This window comes from Schistocerca piceifrons, chromosome 8 (genome assembly GCF_021461385.2).
Source record: "Schistocerca piceifrons isolate TAMUIC-IGC-003096 chromosome 8, iqSchPice1.1, whole genome shotgun sequence".
Taxonomy (NCBI): domain Eukaryota; kingdom Metazoa; phylum Arthropoda; class Insecta; order Orthoptera; family Acrididae; genus Schistocerca; species Schistocerca piceifrons.
Window position 1 is genome coordinate 196987114 of NC_060145.1, and position 22918 is coordinate 197010031.

General features: G+C 46.0%; 1 protein-coding gene across 1 annotated transcript in view; it reads left to right on the plus strand.

Annotated features, from left to right (window-relative positions):
- Positions 1–22918, plus strand: part of LOC124711882 (sodium-coupled monocarboxylate transporter 1-like) — a 187986-nt gene that overhangs the window by 16943 nt on the left and 148125 nt on the right. The window lies entirely within an intron of this gene.

The following is a 22918-nucleotide window of genomic DNA, read 5'->3' on the forward strand; positions in this document are numbered from 1 at the left end:
GAATTTAATTTCAGACATACATCCCTGCATGTGCACCATGAACCCTACGGTTGATATTTCTTGATCAGAGAATTGATGTTTAATAGTCGGCTGTTAATAGGTATATTCTTGTAATATTTTAAAGGAAATCAATATTAAGTTTCAGGATTGTAATTATTACACTAGGAGAATCAGCTCGGACAAGAAACATTAGGACAGAACCAGACAAAACTTGGCTTTAATCTTTAACCGCAACGATAAAAAATTAATATCCGGGAAGATTTGATCCCCTCCACTCATCCGATTTTCATTTTGTGTACGCTGTTTCTAGTTTCAGGGTAAAAAATCATCCTTTTTATGATGCTACTAAAATTTCTCAGCAGCTCCAATATGTAAAAGCTCTGCGGCTATTATGTTGGTCTTTACATGCTGCTCTGCTGATGGTCCCCCAGTAGTGAACTTTGTTCAGTTGCATAGTTCTGTCGTATTAATTATTAAAAGGTACACCAGCTGAAGCTTGAGGTAACTACTTGCCCCCCCCCCCCCCCACCAGCATATTTTAGGTCTGAAGATTACCTAATTCACCTGAAACTATCATTACAATAAAAAAATACTTTCTCTAAACTGTGCTTTGTTCATGAAAATATTTAAAAAGTCACTGTATTATTCTGGAGACATAATGTCGCCTTTGTAATACGAATATTCAGCATTAAGAATTCATAAGAGAAAAGTATATACGTGACAAAATGAGCATCGACCATACAGCGCTGTATCACGTTTTGGCTTAACATAAAGGGAAGGCCAAGATCGTAGAAGATAAATGTTGCAGTATTAAGGTCAATGGTGACAGGTGCAAATGATACTGGTGTTACAGCAATTTCCCCTGTTATCTCTCACACGGTGCTGCGCGCGATGACCTACTTAACGCGACAATTGTTGAGTTTTGATGGAGGTTCCTCATCTATACGAGCAAGCACTGTTTTTTCCATACATTTCTATTGTGGTTTGCTCTGGAACTATTTGGCAACACTGTGGGTGTCTGCTACAAGGATATTGGGCCTCTCTACCTGTCAGATTCCCTACAGTTTCTGTTTCCTTGGGTACACACAGAACCCATTTATGTGTGTTTCATAATCGTGTACAATGTTATTTAACGATGGTTTCAGGAATGTAGTTATTACACTAGGAGAATCAGCTCGGACAGGACACGTTAGAACGGAATCAGACAAAACTTTTCCGAAGAATCCATCCCCAGAATTTGCTTTAATCTTTAACCGAAACGACAAAAAATTAATATCCGGCAAGAGTTGGACCCCTCCACTCATCCGATTTTCATTTTGTGCACGCTGTTTCTACTTTCAGGGTAAAAAAATCATCTTTTTTATGATGCTTTTAAAATTTCTCAGCAGCTCCAATATATGTAAGCACCTTATAAAAAACAGAGTGTAATCTCACAGATGCTAACATCAAGACGGATCATCCCAGTGTGAGCATCACCTCATCTACAGTTGGTTTATTGAACCAACATCGACAAAGTCAGTTGTAATGTTGGATTTACTCGGGAATTTACCATTGCATACGTGTCTGAATAGGTTTAAAATATTATTTGCTATAATAATTTGTCTCAGTACTTCAAGTGCGCGCTGCCACGTCTCTTACTGACAAAGCAATTCATATTGATTTGTCTATTCTCTTGTAATCATGCGCCTCGAAACCCTGTCACTAACGTAATCTTTATCGCATTTGCGATATCAGGTTGCGTCTCAAATGTAGTTTAGGATACAAAATTGTTTAATGACTCATTGCTCAAATGGTGCATCATTTGTACGCTAATCTCTTCCTTACGTTACTGCCCAATGTGTTTGGGCAATGTTGTCTAATTCGAGGACCGTATTTCAAATATGTACAAAAACATTGAAGGAAAAATCATGTTTTGATCAAAATCTTATTAGTATTTCTCAGAATATTCGCCCTTAAAATGCATACTTTCGCATGCGCCCGAAACAATTAGGGAAGCTTACGCTGCGTGAGAAAAGTCAGTGATACACCCAAAAGATCCGGTGAAAACGAAAGGCACTTCACTGGTGGAGAGGTTATGTGACGTTACTACAGTTATTGAAAATTGGTGTGAAACTTACAAACAACTAGGCTGTATGAGCCCTCTTATCAATATCGTGATGTAGCTCCTGTGACCTGGAAGCATGCACTGATTCGGTTGGAAAGAGTCATAGAAACATTCTAATGGGGCAAGCTGAGCCACAGATGATGCAACTGGTCCTTGACATCCTGACTTTTGACACTGGGGCGGATTTGACGTTTGAGGTGATTCCATTTAGGTTATCTCAGGGGACAGATCTTGATGCTGCTGGCCACAACAGTACCTCTACATCACCCAGACAGTTCGTAGACAGACGTGCCATGTGTAGATGGAGAAAGACCTGTCGAAAAAGCCATCGCCTTACTATCGCATGAGAGGACATGAGGACGCCACTCCAGATACGAGTATTGGAAAAATGTGACCTCTACGCCGCCATTCTTGCGAACGATGGTCACCTGGGATAGTGCGGAACGGCGATTAATTGCTGGAATGCCACGCCATTCATCGGCAGTCCACCATTTCGGGACACGGCAGCGATACATCGGAAGATGTATTGATATATCACTATATCACCAGAGAAAAAATATCGACATACAGGCCAATAAAATATCGGCCGAACGTTGTAAATATACTGCTAGTTTTTGAGCTCTATATTTTAGTATCGATTTATTATTTTAATTTATGAATTTGGCCAGTTATGGACTGCATAAAACTTAAGACTAATGGCGTTTCTTTTTGTTACTTTCTTCCCAGTACTTCTTCATTTTCTCTCCAACTGCTCATCTGTACACACTCTCTTGGGTCGAGGTTTTGGCTCATTTTCTTCATAGCTTACTTTTTCAATCAGTAGCCTGAAGTGATTCCTGTCACTTATTATTTCTTCTGTAACATCTATTTTGTTGGCATCTTTCTTTACTGCTTCTATCCATCCTACAGTTTTTTCAGCTTACGAACGTGATTTAATATTTTCTTTGTAATCCGTGTTTCTTCCATTCTTTTTCAATGTCCATAAAATTTTGGCCCTCTCTTCCTCATTGTATCTGTGATATTTTCATTATTCTTGTATAAATCTTCATTCTTCCTTTTAATTCACCTGTTTTCATTGTTCTTCTCAGGACCTACAATTTTTCTTAGTATTTTTCTCTCTCTTTTTTCTAATTCTCTTTATTCGCCTTTCTTATTCAGTGTTAGTCACTCTGATCCATATGTTGCTTGTGTCCCAATAACTGAATTATAATGTCTAATCTTCGATTGAATGGCCATTGATTTCCTATTCTAGTGGTTTTGTGCTAATTTATATGCAAATTCTATTTTTTTTTTTATTCTGTCTCTGTTTGTTGTGTTATCCAGTCCATTGACTTGAATCCACTCCCCAAGGTATTTGAAATTATCAACTCTTCTAATTTTTCCATAGTTTGTTTTCATTAACTTTTCTGTGTTAAGTTTGTGTTCTATACACTCGTTTCTTTGATAGAATATTTTTAGTCTAGTCTTTTCAGCAACATCGTGTAACAGATCAAGAATAACTGTTGCATATGTTCGGTTTTGAGTTATCAAAGCCATATCATCCGCAAAGGCCAAAAACTTCACTTCAAATTTGTTCTTTCCTTGGCCCTTGCTTGCACCCTTTGTGCCTCTGTTTTTTTTCACTATTTTATCTAAAACCAAGTTAAAGAGAATTGGGGTCAGTCCATCTCCTTGTAGAACTCCTATTTTGGCTTTAAATGGCTGAGAAATTTCGCCTTGTATCTGTGCCTTGCGTCTGTGAGCGTTTGTTCAACAAGTCTACTGATGTTTTCGAACATCCGTGTTTCATAAAGTACCTGGAATAGTGTTTGTCTAACAGCTGAGTCGTAGGCCTTCTTGAAGTCTGCGAAAATAACTACTGTATTTTTATTCTGAATAACTCTCACTCTCAGAATTCTTTTTAAATTAAGAATCTGTTCTGCACATGATCTACCTTTTCTAAACCGCGCTTGATAATCTCCTATATTACACTGCTGGCCATTAAAATTACTACACAAAGGAAATGCAGATGAAAAACGGGCATTCATTGCACAACTATATTATACGAGAACTGACATGTGATTACATTTTCACGCAATTTGGGTGCATAGAACCGGAGAAATCAGTACCCAGAACAACCACCTCTGGCCGTAATAACGGCCTTGATACGCCTATGCATTGACTCAAACAGAGCGTGGATGGCGTGTACAGGTACAGTTACCCATCCAGCTTCAACACGATACCACAGTTCATCACGAGTAGTTACTGGCGCATTGTGACAAGCCAGTTGCACGGCAACCATTTACCAGACGTTTTCAGCTGGTGAGAGACCTGGAGAAAGTGCTGGTCAGGGCAGCAGTCGAACATTTTCTGTATCCAGAAAGACCCGTACAGGACCCTGCAACATGCGGTCGTGCATTATCCTGCTGAGATGTAGGGTTTCGCAGGGGCGAATGAAGGGTTGAACCACGGGTCGTAACACATCTGAAATGTAGCCTCCACTGTTGAAAGTGCCGTCAATGCGAACAAGAGGTGACCGAGATATGTAACCAATGGTTCCCCACACCATCACGCAGGGTGATACGCCAGTATAGCGATGACGAATACACGCTGCCAATGTGCGTTCACCGCGATGTCGCCAAACACGGATGCGACAGTCATGATGCTGTCAGCAGAACCTGGATTCATCCGAAAAAATGGCGTTTTTCCATTCGTGCACCCAGGTTCGTCTTTGAGTGCACCATCGCAGGCGCTCCAGTCTGCGATGCAGCGTCAAGGGTAACCGCAGCCATTGTCTCCGAGCTGATAGTCCATGCTGCTTCAAACGTCATCGATCTGTTCGTACAGATGGTTGTTGTCTTGCAAACGTCCCCATCTGTTGACTCAGGGATCGAGGATCGAGACGTGGCTACACGATCCTTTACAGCCATGCGAATAAGATGCCTGTCATGTCGACTGCTAGTGATACGAGGCCGTTGGGATCCAGCACGGCGTTCCGTATTACCGACCGGAACCCACCGATTCCATATTCTGCTGACAGTCATTGTATCTCGACCAAAGCGAGCAGCAATGTCGCGATACGATAAACCGCAATCGCGATAGGCAACAATCCCACCTTTAACAAAGTCGGAAACGTTGTGGTACGCATTTCTCCTCCTTACACGACGCATCACAACAACGTTTCACCAGGCAACGCCGGTCAACTGCTGTTTGTGTATGAGAAATCGGTTGGGAAATTTCTTCATGTCAGCACGTTGTAGGTGTCGCCACCGGCGCCAAGCTTGCATGAATGCTCTGAAAAGCTAATCATTTGCATATCACAGCATCTTCTTCCTGTCGGTTAAATTTCGCGTCTGTAGCACGTCACCTTCGTGGTGTAGCAATTTTAATGGCCAGTAGTGTAGATCCTGCTTGTTCCTCTATCACATTTAAAAGTGCTTTAGACAGTACTTTGTACGTTACTGGTAACAAGGATATACCCCAGTTGTTGTTGGTGCCTGTTTTATTTCCTTTTTTATGGAATGGATTGATCAATGCTTGTTTCCAGTCACTGGGTATGGTTCCCTTTGTGCAAATGTCTTTAATTACTTTGTGAATTTTCTGTCATGCGGATAAGCCCCCTAGTTTCCATATTTCTGCTACTATCCCATTCTCTCATAGTGCTTTGCTATTCTTAAATGCTTTGATAATCATTTCTATTTCTTCTACTTAAGGTGGTTCCGATTTAGGGTTTTCATGTTTTGGTTTTAGAAATTGTAACCTGTCATTAGGTTCTTCACAATTTAATAGATTTTCAAAGCATTCAGCAACAATTTGGCTGTTTTCTCTATAGGTTAAAGCAATTTTTATTTTTTAAAATATAAAATTGGTAACTGGAATCCTGTTAAAACTTCTTTTAAAGTCTTATAGAAGCATCTAGTGTTGTTCCTTTTAAAGTCTGAATCCTTTTCTTCTAATCTTTTTTTGTTACATTTTATTTTCACTATTCTGATGATTTTTGCTGTCTTTTTCCTTTCTTCTTGAAACTCTTCCCAGTATTCATGTTTCTTATTACTGTTTCCATTTCTTCCATGCCTTTAGTCGATTGTTAATTTCTTCATCTCACAGGTCGTTCCACCATCTGTGTATTGCTATTCTGCGTGGTTGTCCCATTTCTTTAACTTACTCTTGCATTGTTTCTTTAATTTCTTCCTAATTATCCATTTTCTTTGAGTTTGATATATCACAGAGGTTTCCTGAAAAGTGTTGACATCAGTTTTAGGTTAAATTGTTTACAAAAATGTGTGAGTCTTTCCCCATTTCTGTTGGTTCTTTCATGTGCTGGATAATCTCCAATTACTGATCCAAATTTTATTTCTTTGCCAACTTGTGCATTAAAGTCCCCCACTACAATTTTGATATACTCTTTTGCTAATTTGGATGTTTAATGTTCTAGCATTTCCCACAAATCCACTTTATCAACATTTAATCTGTTATGTTGGTTGGTAGGTGCATGTGTATTTGTAATGGTGTAACTTTTACTGTCTGACTTGAAAGTCAGAAATGAAATTCGTTTTGATGGAGAGCTAAAATTAGTTATTGCTCCAGTAAGTTTCTGTTTGACCAGAAATGCTGTCCCTAATATATTCGTATTATGGGAATTTTTATGGCTGGTTTTCCTTTGTAGATCATGTATCCACCTGACTCAAATACATTTTCATTCAGATGCCTTGTATACTGAAGTGCTAATATAAGAATGTTGCATTGACTGTGAGTGTCAGTTAGTTGTTTCAGTTTTCCAACTTTCGTAAGTATGTTGATATTCAGAGTCTCCAGTAGGTGTTTTTTCTTGGGTCTTATATTTGAAGAAGTTCTAGGAAGCTCCGATTCTACCGTACATGATGTTCTAGGCTCTCCAGAATCCGAAGGCCGAATTGCACCGCCATGAATAGCGATGGAAGATTGGTTACCTCCTGGAGTGGTTTTCGTTTTGAAATTAACCTTCATGTCTTACGTTAAAGTTTAGTTTGGAGAAAGGTAGTTGACCTTTTCCATGATAAAAATTCCAGCATTTAGCTTAGAATTATAAGTGAGGCCGCCACTAACATGTGGGACAGACGTCATTTGTCGCCACCCACAGTGGGAACAGACGCTACAGTCTGGTGCTTTTATGCAAAAGCCTGCGTCTTCCGCTGTTCTGATGATCTTCATCGCCGCTTTCAGTGCCGTTGAGGTCTTCGCCGTTTCCCTGGCAATGAACTCTCACGAGATACTGTCACCCGGGCCAGGTGAACCAAGCTTTTTTAACGAGGCGTTACTCCTCCCCCTCCTCCTTTTTCAACCGGACTTGGGACCGGCATTGGCGGAGTTGTATTGATTTATTATTAAATATTCTGTACATCATCAAGAAGGCAGCCTGTTTATCGCCCTTAGAGCAGGAATTCAAAGGAGAGCGATGCGCATTCATTGTTGGCGATAACTACTTTGCTAAAATGATAACTGCACGGATGTGCTAAAATAATAGGTGTCCAATGGGTCCGTCACTCGGTTTCGTCACCTATCGGATTTGTTGAATTCCCTTTTTTGTTTCATTTCTACAAACGTCAGCGACGTGGCAGTTGTAGTGTCAAAACTGCGTGGTGAAACTAAACGTTGGAGTTTCTGTAAGTAGCGCCGGGCGCCGATTACGTCAGGATTTCGCCTCACAATGCTCCGCAGACAGCAAAGACCAATCTTCTCATTCAGATTTTTCATCATCATTTTCAGCAACTGTTTTTGAAGAACGTCGATGTGAAGAAATAGCACACTAGTTGCGATAATGATAATTTTCTTAACATGTGTGCTATTTCTTCACATCGGACATCTTGCTATACCATTCACAGCGGCAGTCCCAGTGCTATCAAATTTCTCGTTTGTGACAACTATACTTGGGGTGATAAAAACTGCAAAATAGTAAGACTCCTTCACAGTCAAGTTATGTTCTCCTACAGTTTCAAGAGATTGGTTTCAAATATTTGCCGATAATTGCGAAAAAATATGATCTACAGTAAAAATGTAGGCACTCGATGTTGCCATTACGATATCCGTATGTCGAAAGGATGTAGAGGCTTATTTCACTAGTGGTAAGATAGATACTGCCTATAGGAAAATTAAAGAGAACTTTGGAGAAAAGAGAACCACTTGTATGAATATCAAGAGCTCAGATGGAAACCCAGTTCTAAGCAAAGAAGGGAAAGCAGAAAGGTGAAAGGAGTATATGGAGGGTCTATACAAGGGCGATGTACTTGAGGACAGTAATATGGAAGTCGAAGAGGATGTAGATGATATGGGAGGTATGATACTGCGTGAAGAGTTTGACAGCCTGAAAGACCTGAGTCGAAACAAGGACCCGGGAGTAGACAACATTCCATTAGAACAACTGATAGCCAGTCCTGACAAAACTCTACCATCTGGTGAGCAAGATTTATGAGACAGATGAAATACCCTCAGACGTCAAGAAGAATATAATAATTCCAATCCCAAAGAAAGCAGGTGTTGACAGATGTGAAAATTACCGAACTATTAGTTTAGTAAGTCACAGCTGCTAAATACTGACGCGAATTCTTTACAGACGAATGGAAAAACTGGCAGAAGCCGACCTCGGGGAAGATCAGTTTGGATTCCGTAGAAATAATGGAACACGTGAATCAATGCTGACCCTACGACAGGCAGCGAAAGCCTATTTACAATTTGCACAGAAACCAGATAGCAGTTATAAGAGTCGAGGGGTATGAAAGGGAAGCAGTGGTTGCGAAAGGAGTGAGACAGGGTTGTAGCCTCTCCCAGATATTCAATCTGTATATTGAGCAAGCAGTAAAGGAAACAAAAGAAAAATTCGGAGTAGGTATTAAAATCCATGGAGAAGAAATAAAAACTTTGAGGTTCGTCGATGAAATTGTAATTCTGTCAGAGACAGCAAAGGACTTGGAAGAGCAGTTGAACGGAATGGACAGTGTCTTGAAAGGAGGATATACGATGAACATCAAGAAAAACAAAACGAGGATAATGGAATGTACTCGAATTAAGTCGGGTGATGCTGAAGGAATTAGGTTAGGAAATGAGACACTTAAAGTAGTAAAGAACTTTTGCTATTTGGGGAGCAAAATAACTGATGATGGTCGAAGTAGAGTGGATATAAAATGTAGGCTGGCTATGGAAAGGAAGGCGTTTCTGAAGAAGAAAAATTTGTTAGCTTCGAGTATAGATTTAAGTGTCAGGAAGTCGTTTCTGAAAGTATTTGTATGGAGTGTAGCCATGTATGGTACCAAATGGAGACTTGAACTCTGTCAGGTGTCGGGAACGCTATCTCATATGAGTGTGCAGTAGCATCACCGCGCCCTTTACAGTGATCTCTCGAGATGTGAAGCTCTTTACACTCCTTATACCTCTTAAGTTGATAATAGCTCTAACCACGAATTCCTTGTGGTAGTTGTACCTACTTCAGAGTTAACCCTCAAGATCTGAAGCTGTTCACGCCTTCAGGTCATTTATACACCCTAGCAGGCCTAGTAACGATACTAAAAACGAACTAGGGCACTCTTTCGATCGTTGTACTTATCACAGAGAATTGCTGCTACAATCCTTTACACATCGGACAGTTCATTTTCTATGTCAGACAGTGCCACTTTCGAGCCTGATGCTCGTGCCTGAAAAACGTGGTTTCTGCGGTAATCAACAGCTTCTTGAGGTGATGAAAATCCATGTCCATGAATTTTTGTTTAGCTTAATGGAACAGAAAGAACTAGTCAGAAGATAACTCGAATGAAAGCGGTCGAAAGACATTAATTCGTGGTTTCCATCCGTCAGGTAATCGATCGTTTGAAATGCTTTGGGGTTACTGGCATTGTGATGATGAGGTACGGTGTTACGTTTCGGTTGTTTCTACTGATTACCCGAGTCCCCCGATACGTCTATAAATCTACTCTTAAATACAGAGCCTTCCTCTTTTTCTATTGTGTAGACGTAGTCAACATAGCTATTTTTTCGGTCACTGTTCAACAACTAAACTCATCACGTACCCATAACAATTTAAACGTCGGTTTTCCATCTTTTCATGTCCATCTATCTATCTATCTATCGCTTGCGCCTTGTCCCGCGGCTACGCAGGGTCTGCCATGGTTAATCGGATTTGACATGTTAAGATGGCCGGATGCTCTTCCTACCACAACCCCAGACCCCGCAGGATGGGTTTAGTGTACCCCAACTGTCTGCATCTAGTGGAATCCATTAAATATGAAATAGTGTGAATGTGTTCAGATGTCTGCGAGCTGTGTAACTGAGGTGGAACGTGGATACCAGCCCGGCATTCACCTAACGGGATGTGGAAAACCACCTAAAAACCACATCCAGGCTGGACGGCACACCAGCTCTCGTCGTTAATACGCCTAGCGGATTCGATCCGGTTTTCCCTCATTTCATGTGATGTACGTCAAATTTTCATCCTGTTCTTGACTTCAAGATCATCTCTCTACTTGAAGATCTACAACTTTTTCTCGAAGAATAATTTGCACATCTTCAGGTTTTATATCTATACTGTTCTGCATTAGCTGTCCTAAGGTTTTCTAATGCAATGGTCGTAATGTGTCTGTCGAAGCCAAAGAAATAACCGGTCATTTTCTTACAAGCGCTTCGCAAGCGACCTACTTTTGTTTGTTTCTGTTAATCGTGGAAGAGGCAAACCGTCGATTCTTGTATCGTTTCCGGCTCATGCGAGTATATCCAAGTTTCATTACGTGTTGTGATGTACACTGTGAAGAAGATACAGCGTGTAGGGCCACTCCCGTGCGGGGTTTTGTTGTGACGGTGGGTTGTTGCTAGGGAGCAGGCTGTCTGCAGCTTTGAAAAACAGCAACGAAAGCGAAATAAATTTATGACCGCTCTTGCGAGTACACAAGTAGAGTCACCATGGGGGCAGGGATCCCACACACGAGCGACGGATCACAGAGATCGGTCGCAATCGATGTCGCTCAAATTGTCGCTGGCCTCGACCCCGTCGCAAACGAGTGGTTTTCCAAGCAGTTTCAACCAGCATTACGATCGCCAGTGTTTAGAGAAGATCTGCTTTGGAAAATGAACTCCTGTTTTTAGCTGCAGTCGCAGTTGATCTCCATATCCGCACGAGTACTGGTAAAAACTAAATAAAAGAAAGGAAATGATAATTGATTAAATTTGTTTTGGAAAGCTTTTTTTGAGAGATTCAGATTACTTAACAAAATATATTACATTTCTCACTGAAGCCAAGTTCATTGTTTGCATCATTCCAATATTCTAATAGATTCACTTACTTTTTCAATCATTGGTTTTATATGAGGATTATTCGGAAAGTAAGGTCCAATCGGTCGCGAAATGGAAACCACTGTGAAAATCAGAAATCTATTATTTGCAACAGTTAGCTGCGCCTTCCAGTTGCTTTCCTACAGAGTCGCCGTTCCGACTTCGACATTTGTACTTAAGTTGTATCGACTTTCCAACACCCTCCTCACAGACAGCAACCAACTGTACTCACCGCCAATTGCCTACGCTGGTCTACAGTAGTCAGTGAAAAACGTTTTCTTCATAGCCAGCAGTTCACGTGACCACAGATGGAACTCAGACTAAGCTGCACTGTCGGCCATCAAATACACTAATGGCTATTAAAATTGCTACACCAAGATGATAAACGGGTATTTAGTGAACAAATATATTATACTAGGACTGACATGTGATTAAATTTTCACGCAGTGTGGGTGCAGAGATCCTGAGAAATCAGTACCCAGAACAACCACCTCTGGCCGTAATAACGGCCTTGATACGCCAGGGCATTGAGTCAAACAGAGCTTGGATGGTGTGTACAGGTACAGCTGCCCATGCAGCTTCAACACGATACCACAGTTCATCAAGAGTAGTGACTGGAGTATTGTGACGAGCCAGTTGCTCGGCTACCACCGACCAGACGTTTTCAGTTGGTGAGAGATCTGGAGAATGTGCTGGCCAGGGCAGCAGTCGAACATTTACTGTATCCGGAAAGGCCCGTACAGGACCTACAACATGTGGTCGTGCATTATCTGGCTGAAATGTAGGGTTTCGCAGGGATCAAACGAAGGGTAGAGCCACGGGTCGTAACACATCTGAAATGTAACGTCGACTATTCAAAGTGCCGTCAATGCGAACAAGAAATGACCGAGACGGGTAACCAATGGCACCCCATACCATTACGCGGAGTGATACGCCAGTATGCTGATGACGAATACACGCTTCCAATGTGCGTTCACTGCGATGTCATGAAACACGGTTGCGACCATCATGATGCTGTAAACAGAACATGGATTCATCCGAAAAAATGACGTCTTGCCATTCGCGCATCGAGGTTCGTCGTTCAGTACACCATCGCGGGCGCTCCTGTCTGTGATGCAGCATCAAGGGTAACCGCAGCCATGGTCTCCGAGATGATAGTCCATGCTGCTGCTAACGTCGTCGAACTGTTCGTGCAGGAGGCTGTTGTCTTACAAACGTCCCCATCTATTGCCTCAGGGATCGAGACGTGGCTGCACGATCCGTTAGTGCCATGCGGATAAGATGCCTGTCATCTCGACTGCTAGTGATACGAGGCCGTTGGGATCCAGCACGGCGTTCCGTATTACCCTCTATATTCTGCTAACAGTCATTGGATCTCGACCAACGCAAGCAGCAATGTCGTGATACGATAAACCGCAAACGCGATAGACTACAATCCGACCTTTATCAAAGTCGGAAAGGTGATGGTACGCATTTCTCCTCCTTACACGACGCATCACAACAACGTTTTACCAGGCCACGCCGGTCAACTGCTGTTTGTGTATGAGAAATCGGTTGGAAACTTTCCTCATGTCAGCACGTTGTAGGTGTCGCCACCGGCGCTAGCCTGGTGTGAATGCTCTGAAAAGCTCATCATTTGCATATCAGAGCATCTTCTCCCTGTCGGTCAACTTTCGTGTCTGTAGCACGTCTTTCGTGTCTGTAGCACGTCATCTTCGTGGTGTAGCAATTTTAATGGCCAGTACTGTACTTCCCATCTAAAACGCTGCATGCCCATTTTCATTGCTCCTACAGAATGCGACTGAGAATTGTTATGAAATGTATACATTGCAAATGGATACATTGCAATGTGCACATTGCAAAAAGTTACATTATGTGGGCAGTGTGACATCAGGCGAAATCTATCATCAAGCCCTCATTCTTTGTGGAAACACTATTTTCTGTGCGTCTTTACGTGCTCGCAGTGCGATCAGATCGGAAAAGAGCGACATGACGTGATGATCGGTTCAAAAATGGTTCAAATGGCTCTGAGCACTAGAACTTAGAACTACTTATACCTAACTATCCTAAGGACATCACACACACCCATGCCCGAGGCAGGATTCGAACCTGCGACCGTAGCGGTCGCTCGGTTCCAGACTGTAGCACCTAGATCCGCACGGCCACTCCGGCCGGCGGATGATCGGTCATACAACAAGACACTGCTCAACACATCTGCGGAAAGCTTTAATCGATTTTCGCTATGGTTTCCACTAAGCAAACAAGAGGACCTTCCTTTTCGAATAGTCTTCGTAGTTTATCTTCACCTTATTACAGTACACAGTTTGTGTGTCTACTGAAACATTGTCCATAACAGCACTGCTGATTCCTAAAACTCTTGTTACAAACTGTAGGAGGGGGAGTTAGATTATATGAAGTGACAAGGGACTTGAGTATAGCTGTAATAATAGATTTGCTCTGAACATTTAAATTAAAATGTCCCCTTACTACTCGTATTACGGTAAGTCACTCTATTTGGTAATTAAAAATTTGAATAGTGCATGTAATCGTTTCATAGCACTCTGTCTTCAGGCTGCAAGTGACCCATCGGGACCATCCGACCGCCGTGTCATCCTAAGTTGAGGATGCGGAAGGAGAGGCGTGGGGTCACCACACCGCTCTCCCGGTCGTTGTGACGGTTTTCTGTGACCGGGGCGATTACTATCCGGACGAGTAGCTCCTCAATTGGCATCACGCCGGACGGGTGGCCGAGCGGTTATAGGCGCTACAGTCTGGAACCGCGCGATCGCTGTGGTCGCAGGTTCGAATCCTGCCTGGGGCATGGATGTGTGTGATGTCCCTAGGTTAGTTAGGTTTAAGTAGTTCTAAGTTCTAGGGGACTGATGACCTCAGAAGTTAAGTCCCATAGTGCTCAGAGCCATTTGAACAATTTGAATTGGCATCACGAGGCTGAGTGGACCCCGAAAAATGGCAACAGCGCATGGCGGCCTGGATGGTCACCCATCCAAGTGCCGGCGAGGGCCGACAGTGCTTAACTTTGGTGATCTCAAGGGTACCGGAGTATCCACTGTGGCAAGGCCGAATCACTTCATATCTAATTCAAAATCACCAGGCGGAGCCTAGTGTATTGTCACTACTATTATAAGCTTTCCATCAATTCTTCTTCTGCCGGACATGCTTCAAAATGCAAATTTCTTCAGAATTTGATCTTAATATAAATGGAAACTCAGGAGTAACTATGCTTTTAAGAGTAGTTTGCTCTCTGAGTTACTATAGATTCTGAAGTAAAGAATTTACCCCAGGTGGGCAGAGTGAAATGAAACGAAACTGCACAATCACGATTAATAAGTAGAGAAACGTGTCGCAACTTTACTGTCACACATCGCTGCTAACATCCAGCCAGCAGCCGGCCGCGGTTGTCTCGCGGTTCTAGGCACTCAGTCCGGAACCGCGCGACCGCTACGGTCGCGGGTTCGAATCCTGCCTCGGGCATGGATGTGTATGATGTCCTTAGGTTAGTTAGGTTTAAGTAGTTCTAAGTTCTAGGGGACTGATGACCGCAGATGTTGTGTAATGTCCTTAGGTTAGTTAGGTTTAAGTAGTTCTAAGTTCTAGGGGACTGATGACCACAGTCCCATAGTGCTCAGAGCCGTTTGAACCATTTGAACATCCAGCCAGCCATTTTGCATCGGCGATCAGCGACGTATCACTGCGGTTTGCCCATATATGTGCGATCTACCAAGCGATTGTTTGCTCACGCAACGGATCTCTGCGTTCCGTCGCTTGTGTGTGGGGCCCACTAAGAGGACGTGGCGAGGATGGCACCTAGCGAAAGCGAGGTGATGGCCACCAGGCCATGATGTTCGCAACAATGAATAGTACAGGGTGTCCGAAAAGTCTTTCCCTGATTACATAAATTGATAACTCAGGCTAGAAGTAAGATACAAATATGAAACAGGCGTCTGATTGTTTACAAACTATCAATGTTTTTTTCACACATCAGTAAACTTCCACATGAACAGAACGTAGCACATCAAGGGCGATGTTCAATTTCCGTCCACACATTAGCCAAAATCACTGGAGGGATCGATTCAACGACTGTGGTTATCCGTTGACGCAGGGTCTTAAGATCTGGTACACGCGTTCGGTAGACCTCGTCCTTAACATAACCCCATAAAAAGAAGTCTAATAGGGTTATGTCAGGAGAGCGTGGAGACCAAACCGTTGGCCCATCACGACCAATCCATCGCCCAGGAGAGGTCATATCGAGATAGGCACGGACGTCCAAACCCCAATGAGGCGGTGCACCGTCTTGCTGAAAGAAGACATCTGGGTGATCCTGAAGCAACTAAAGAACAGCATACAGTTACAACATGTCCAGATACACTGCAGATGTGGTGGTAGCCTCAGCGAAGAAGAATGGCCCGATAATTCGATCGTGCAATAGCGTGCACCAAACATTCACCTTTTGACTGCTTCTGGTGCACTCCATGACCTCGCCAGGGGGTTGTAAACCCCAAATGCGCACATTATGGCGATTCACTACTGCACTGACAAAAAGGGTCGCTTCGTCGGAAAAGGCAATTTGCCTGAGATAACCATCATCGTCCTCAATACGTGATAGCATTTCGACCGCAAAGTCATATAGACTTGAACTGTCATTGGGCAACAAGGCCTGAACTATTTGCACTTTGTATGCACGAAACAATAAACGTTTACGTGGTTCAAATGGTTCAAATGGCTCTGAGCACTATGGGACTCAACATCTTAGGTCATAAGTCCCCTAGAACTTAGAACTACGTAAACCGAACTAACCTAAGGACATCACACACACCCATGCCCGAGGCAGGATTCGAACCTGCGACCGTAGCTGTCCCGCGGTTCCGGACTGCAGCGCCAGAACCGCACGGCCACCGCGGCCGACAAAACGTTTATGTAAAATGTGATGGAGAGAACTTTTTGGCATCTGTAATTCACATGAGGCCCTACCCACCGATTTCTTCGGACTTCGCAGAAAAGACTGCCTTACAGCTTCCACCCTGTCTGCTTAGGTTATTGGTCGACCAGACCTCGGAAGGTCAGCAACCGATCCTGTGTTCTTGAACTTCTCATACCAGGCTTTAATGCTCTTGACATCAGGTGGATTCCTTCCAAATGTTGTCTGAAAGAGTCTCTGCACTGCGGTTGGTGATCGTGTCTCATGGTACCACAGGGCACACTGTGCCCTCTCCTCACTGGTTAACATGGTTTCTTGGGCACTGCACCTCATCCACTACTTACGTACTGCGAACCGAAAACAGAAAAAATCTTTGATAGTTGTAAACAATTCGACACAAGTCTCATATTTGTATCTTACTTCTAGCCTGAGTTATCAATTTATGTAATCAGGGAAAGTCTTTTCGGACACCCTGTAACTCCAGGAGCTTACACATTGGCATGCTTCCCTATCAGTGCAACACGGATACTCGCGGAAGGAGCCATCGGTGCTGAAAACTATCGCATTGCTCTCAGCAGATGCCAGATTCTGCTGGATCACGGCCCGTCCAGTGTCGGCGAGTGACACCCAAGCAACCACACCAGCAGGGAAGGGAGGGCGGCTTATTGCCCCGGCCTCGTTCCGCTGCCCTCTACACCAGCAGTCAGGTCGTTATGGGAGTGGTAAGGAGGCTGCCTGTCGGTGCACGAAGTTCGGAAAGGAGCACGTGGCACTAGCAGCTGGTGCGCTGGTGTGCTGTTTCAAGTCACGTTCGGGATAACAAACCCGTTGGCTGACGTTTAGGAAGCGTCTTGGCTCATCCTGCAACAGCTTCATCCTACCACTGCGCTGCTATTCTGTAGTTCTTGACCTAGCCGTGATGTGTAAACAGCCTCGTTGCTGCGCCAAACGGCTGCCTCCCACTGGTGCAGCTGAACTGCTGCGGAAGCTCCAAATAATCCATGGAGCTACAACTTATTTGATGAGGCCTGTTTTTTTTAGCATTGCCTCCAACAGTAATTGGCACGGACTTGTTTTTGAGCTTCGATCAAATTGTGCGGATTCGGTGGGAATAGGTCGTTGTTTACAGCTCAGTATTAACGTGAAATCGAACGCAAAAGGTGTTCAGATGTGTGTGAAATCTTATTGGGCTTAACTGCTAAGGTCATCAGTCCCTAAGCTTACACACTACTTAACTTAAATTATCCTAAGGACAAACACACACACCCATGCCCGAGGGAGGACTCGAACCTCCGCCGGGACCAGCCGCACAGTCCATGACTGCAGCGCCCAAGACCGCTCGGATAATCCCGCGCAAAATCGAACGCATTACGGCAGGCACATCCAAGAATTGCGCCCGGCGGGCGCGCCCGCACCCCGCGGGCTCAAGGCACTGTAGTTCAGCGCCCCGTCCGCGACCGTGTGTCGCTAGTGTCGGCATAGGAGCGAGCGAGAGAGAAAGAGAGAGAGAGAGAGGACTGCAAAGCGAGTGAGACCGCACAGCACTACGGTCAGATCCAACGTAAGCAAAATATTCTATTGTAGAATTAATTTTATGTAAGGGATATAGAATCTCATTCTTACTGTTAGTAGTTACAAGTAAGTATTTTTTTTGTTACACTTCGTGCTACAATTTTTTGTATCCCTTTTCAGAGTTTAGGAATCGGATCCTTAGCTTGCTGTTTTGTACGCAATAATTTTAACTGACCGAGTTTGAAAACTTATTAATATATAATTAAGGTTATAAAGCTGTTTAATTCTTACAGTCAACATTGTCAAAGGAGACAATTAAAATTTTACACGTTTTTCTTTTTCGAGGAAACTATTTTGTCTAGGCTTGGTACAATATTCCTTGAGACTGCTAACCTCAAAGAATTCGTCAAATTTTATCGCCAAAGAATGAACGGTTCTAAGTTTTAGCAAGCTTTAAAAGAGAGAAAAAGCGGTCACAAATATACGTGGAACCAAACATTGAGAGAACTTTGGCCGCGTGATTGTGCAATAGATGATATATCTCTCATGGAAGACAGCTGAAAAAGTCATCCGAAGTTTTACACGTAAGAAAGCGGTCATTCAGACGGCCACTGTAGGCCAATCAGCTCTAGTTGAAGCACTTATGACACGTCCTGTGCGCCGGCCGCGGTGGTCTAGCGGGACTGCTACGGTCGCAGGTTCGAATCCTGCCTCGGGCATGGATGTGTGTGATGTCCTTAGGTTAGTCAGGTTTAAGTAGTTCTAAGTTCTAGGGGACTGATGACCTCAGATGTTAAGTCCCATAGTGCTCAGAGCAATTTGAACCATTTGAACGTCCTTTGCCCGAAGGGAAAACGGGCGAACAAATATATCTATCGGCTGGTGTTCGGGCGGTCCGCACGGCCAGCTAAGCGGCACGGCTCGGCCACTGCGACAACATACGAATTCGCCCGGGGCGCTGGCCGCGGGCGATCGCGGACGCTAGCGCCCCAGGGGCACATTTTGGACGAGCCTGCATTACGGTTTACTTCCGCTAAGCTTCTACTCTCCGGAAGGTATAACTATCTGACATTCTTTTCCTGCTTCATTCGCGAATATGGCGTACAAAGTGTCGGTAAAGGTCTGCATCTACTCTAATTTCTGGAATGTTTTCGACGTGATCATTTCGCGAGACGCACGTGAGAGGTCATACGTCATCCAATTCTTTCCGGAACGTACTCTCTCGTAGATTCGATACTAAACCTCTTATAAATGCACAACACGTCTCGTGTAGCGGCACATCTAGAGGGTTGGATCCCCTCCTTCGAAAGCGTCAGATTGCAAAGCCTGGGCTACTCTCAGGGTGTAATCTCCGTCTTCGAATTTTGTGTGTGTTTGTCTGTCTGTCTGTCTGTCTGTCTGCCTGCTGCTGTCGCTGTTCGTTCGTCCGTCCGTCCGTCCGCCTGCTCGCTGTCCATCGCCGTCGTCGTAACCGCTGCCGCCGCCGCCGCCGCCTGCTGTTCGTCCGTCTGTTCGCCGACGCCGCCTGCTGTTCGTCCGTCTGTTCGCCGCTGCCCATCGCCGACGCCGCCGCCGCCTGCTGCACGTCCGTCTGTCCGTCGCCGTTCGTCTGCAATGAGTACTCCCACCTCCACCGTCATCTACACCTCCCCCTCCTCCTCTCCTACAGTCACTTCCTGGAGTGCCGCCTCTGGCCTCCCTCCTTCCACCTCCCCTTTCCTTCCCCCACTTACCCACCCCCCTATCTCCTCCCCTGCTGTATACCCGCACCTCTACACCCTTCCTCCAGCCTCCACACCCTCAACAGCTCCCACTACTACCCCCGCCCTCACGTACGCCTCTGTTGCCGCCTCTGCTGCCGCCCCTCAGGTGGTTGGCTTCCCCTCTCTCACCGACCCTGTCGCTTTGTCTTCTGCATCTCCCGCACGCATCACGTCGCGCCGACCCACCATCGCCACCACTGAACCAGCTGCTTCTCCCGGTGCCTCCACTACGCCACAGGGATCTGCCACCCGCCACCTCCATCTCCTCCCCGTCCCTCTCCCCTCCTCCCAGCCTCCAGTCTCCAAAAAACCCCAAAAGCGCGTCCTTACCGACTCTGCTCCCGCCACTTCCCACAAAACATCAACACCACCTCCCCCTCCCCCTGCCGTCACCATGGACACCACCCCTCCTCCTGCCACCCCTACCTTGGCCCCCACCCTCCACACCTTTGTCCTGTCAACTCGCGATCCTAAGTTCCTTGACGCTCGTACCCTCACCAAGGAAATACGAAAGTACTTACCTGGTGCTCCCATCTCCCAACTCATTCCCCGCAGGGACTCAGTCCTTATCAAGTCCCCGTCCTCATCCTTTCACACAGACCTCCTGCGAAAACTCCCACGAGTTATGTTTAGCCCCCACGCCTCTGTGACACCCTTCCTTTCCGCTTCCACTCCTCGTCAGCCCCAGCCTCCCCGTCGCCCCCCCCCCCCCCTACACCGCTGTGATCACCAAGCTCAGCCCAGTGATCACAGAGGATGAAGTGTTGGTAGAACTGAACTCCCACCCGGACTTGGAAATCCGCTCTGCCCGCCGTATCCACAATGCCTCTGGTCCCACCTACCTCATGCGGGTATTCTCAGAGTCCGCCCCATCCATAGACCATCTCCTCACCCTGGGTGCCCTGATATACCACCGTCGCCACCCTGTTGAATCCTCCAAATCCCGTCCCCAATCCTACCGTTGCCAGCGGTGCCTGATGTACAATGACCACCTGACTCCCAACTGCAAAAACCCCCCCACCTGTCCCCATTGCAAGGCCTCCCACTTTCTCAAGAACTGCCCCAACCTCGCTGCTCCTCCTTCCTGTAATACCTGCAATGGCCCCCATCCCACATACTCCCACATGTGTAAAGCTAAACCCCCTCCTGCCACCCCTGAACTTACAGTCCCAGTTCGTCCCGTCGATCCTCCTGTCCATCCTAACAATTCCCTCCGTCCACCCCCCACGGCCGAGGACATCATCCGGTTCGTTACTGTTGTACTCCAAAACATTCACCCTTTTCAGTGCCCGCACACCTTCCAACAAATATCCCTTGCTGCTCGCTCTGTTTTCCACCTGAACACCTTCGCCACTTACTCCCACAACCAAGCCCACTTCACCTTCACCCGCCTCGACACCCTAGTTTAAGTCTCTTCCCTTCCCTCTCTTCCCCCCCTCCTTACTGTCATGGCGCGGCACGAGTCTCGCATCCTCTTCCAGAACATTCGCTCCTTCCACTCCAACAAATACCTCCTCATGGACACCCTCTCCCACCACCAGGTCGACACCTTCCTCTTGAACGAAACCCTTCTCCAGCCCCACCATTCTATCCGCACCTCCCCCTATATCCTCCACCGCACTGATGCTCCTGGTCCTCGTGCGCAGGGTGGAGTCGCGATTGGCCACCTTAAGCATATCCCCGTCCGGCCACAACCTCTCCTCAATGACCCCACTGAACACCTTATCCTTAGCGTCTTCTTCCCCTCCCTCACCATTACCTGTGCCACCATCTATGTCCGCTCCACTGCTCCTCTTCCTTATGACTTCATCTCACACATTGACCACACCTTCTCCACCTATGTGATTGCCGCCGACCTCAACATCCATAGCTGCACTCCTGCTGCCCTTCGGCAGTGGCATCAGTTCCTCTCCACAATCCAGGGTGACCTTGTTCCCATTCCCCAGCACACCCGACCCGAAAGTAACACCACCCCCGATGTTGTCATTGCCTCCGCCAACCTCCTTGGGCGTATCACTGTCGCCGTCCTTGACCCCACAGGTAGTGATCACCTCCCTGTCCTTCTCACCATAACGTCTGCAAACCGCCCCCCTCCGGCTCCGCAACCTGCACCCCCTCCCAAGGTCGTCCATGACTATCGCCGTGCCAACTGGGATGCCTACCGGGACTCCATCTCCACCCAGGTCGAAAGCCACCCTCTTACCTATTGCCATCCTGACGACATCATCCGCGCCTCGTCCTTCCTTCAGACGGTAATTACTGACGCTGTGGAGGCCCATGTTCCTACTAAAACCATCCACCCACACCGTCCCACTCTCCCTCCTCGGGCTGTCCTCCTCCTCCGTGAATCCCGCCGCCTCTATCGCTCCCTCCTCTGCACTCGTGACAGGGATACACTCCAACGCCACCGGCAAATACAGCGACACGTACGGAACCTTATTACAGCAACGAAACGCTGGGACTGGCGCCAGACCTGCACACGACTCAATGCCACCCCCCCTATCAACTCCTCCAAGTACTGGTCCGCCTTCCATCGTCTTACTGGTTCCCTTTCCGCTCCCCACTACCCCCTTCTCCATAACGATCGCCCCCTTCCAGACAACCTCAGTAAGGCCAACCACTTCGCTTCCCACCTTTCCGAGGTCTTCTCCATCCCCGATGATCCCCACTTTGATTATTCTCTTTTCCCCACCGTCATGGAACGTGCTGATACCTCAGTCGCTCCACTTGCTCCTAGTCTCCAGTACTTGGGGCAGTTGCCCCCCTCCGACGTCAACACTCCCATCACAGCACAAGACATTTAACTTCTCCTCCACTCCAAACGCAACACGGCCCCTGGTCACGACTGTGTCACCTACCGTCACCTTCAAGAAAGCCCCTATTCCTTCCTAACTGTCCTCGCCCATCTCTATAATGTCATCCTCTCTACTGGCTTCTACCCTGACCTGTGGAAGACCTCCCGCATCCTCCTATTCCTCAAACCCAACAAACCCCCTTCTGCCGCCTCTTCCAATCGTCCCATCTGCCTCACCTCCGTCTTCAGTAAGGTCTTTGAATCCATCCTCTCCCACCGTATCCATCGGCACCTTGCTCAACACCACCTCCTCCCCCTCCTTCTCTGCTGACGACCAACTCCTCAACCTTGTTCACCTTCTGTCTCTCCAGCTCAACTCCCGTCGCTCCGCCATTTTTGTTTCCCTTGACCTCCAAAATGCCTATGACCGTGTATGGCATCCCGGTCTCCTCTTTAAACTCCAAACCTACGCCCTGCCTATCAATTTTGTCCGTCTCGTCGCTTCCTTCCTCTCGCACCGTCCTTCCTATGTCACCCTC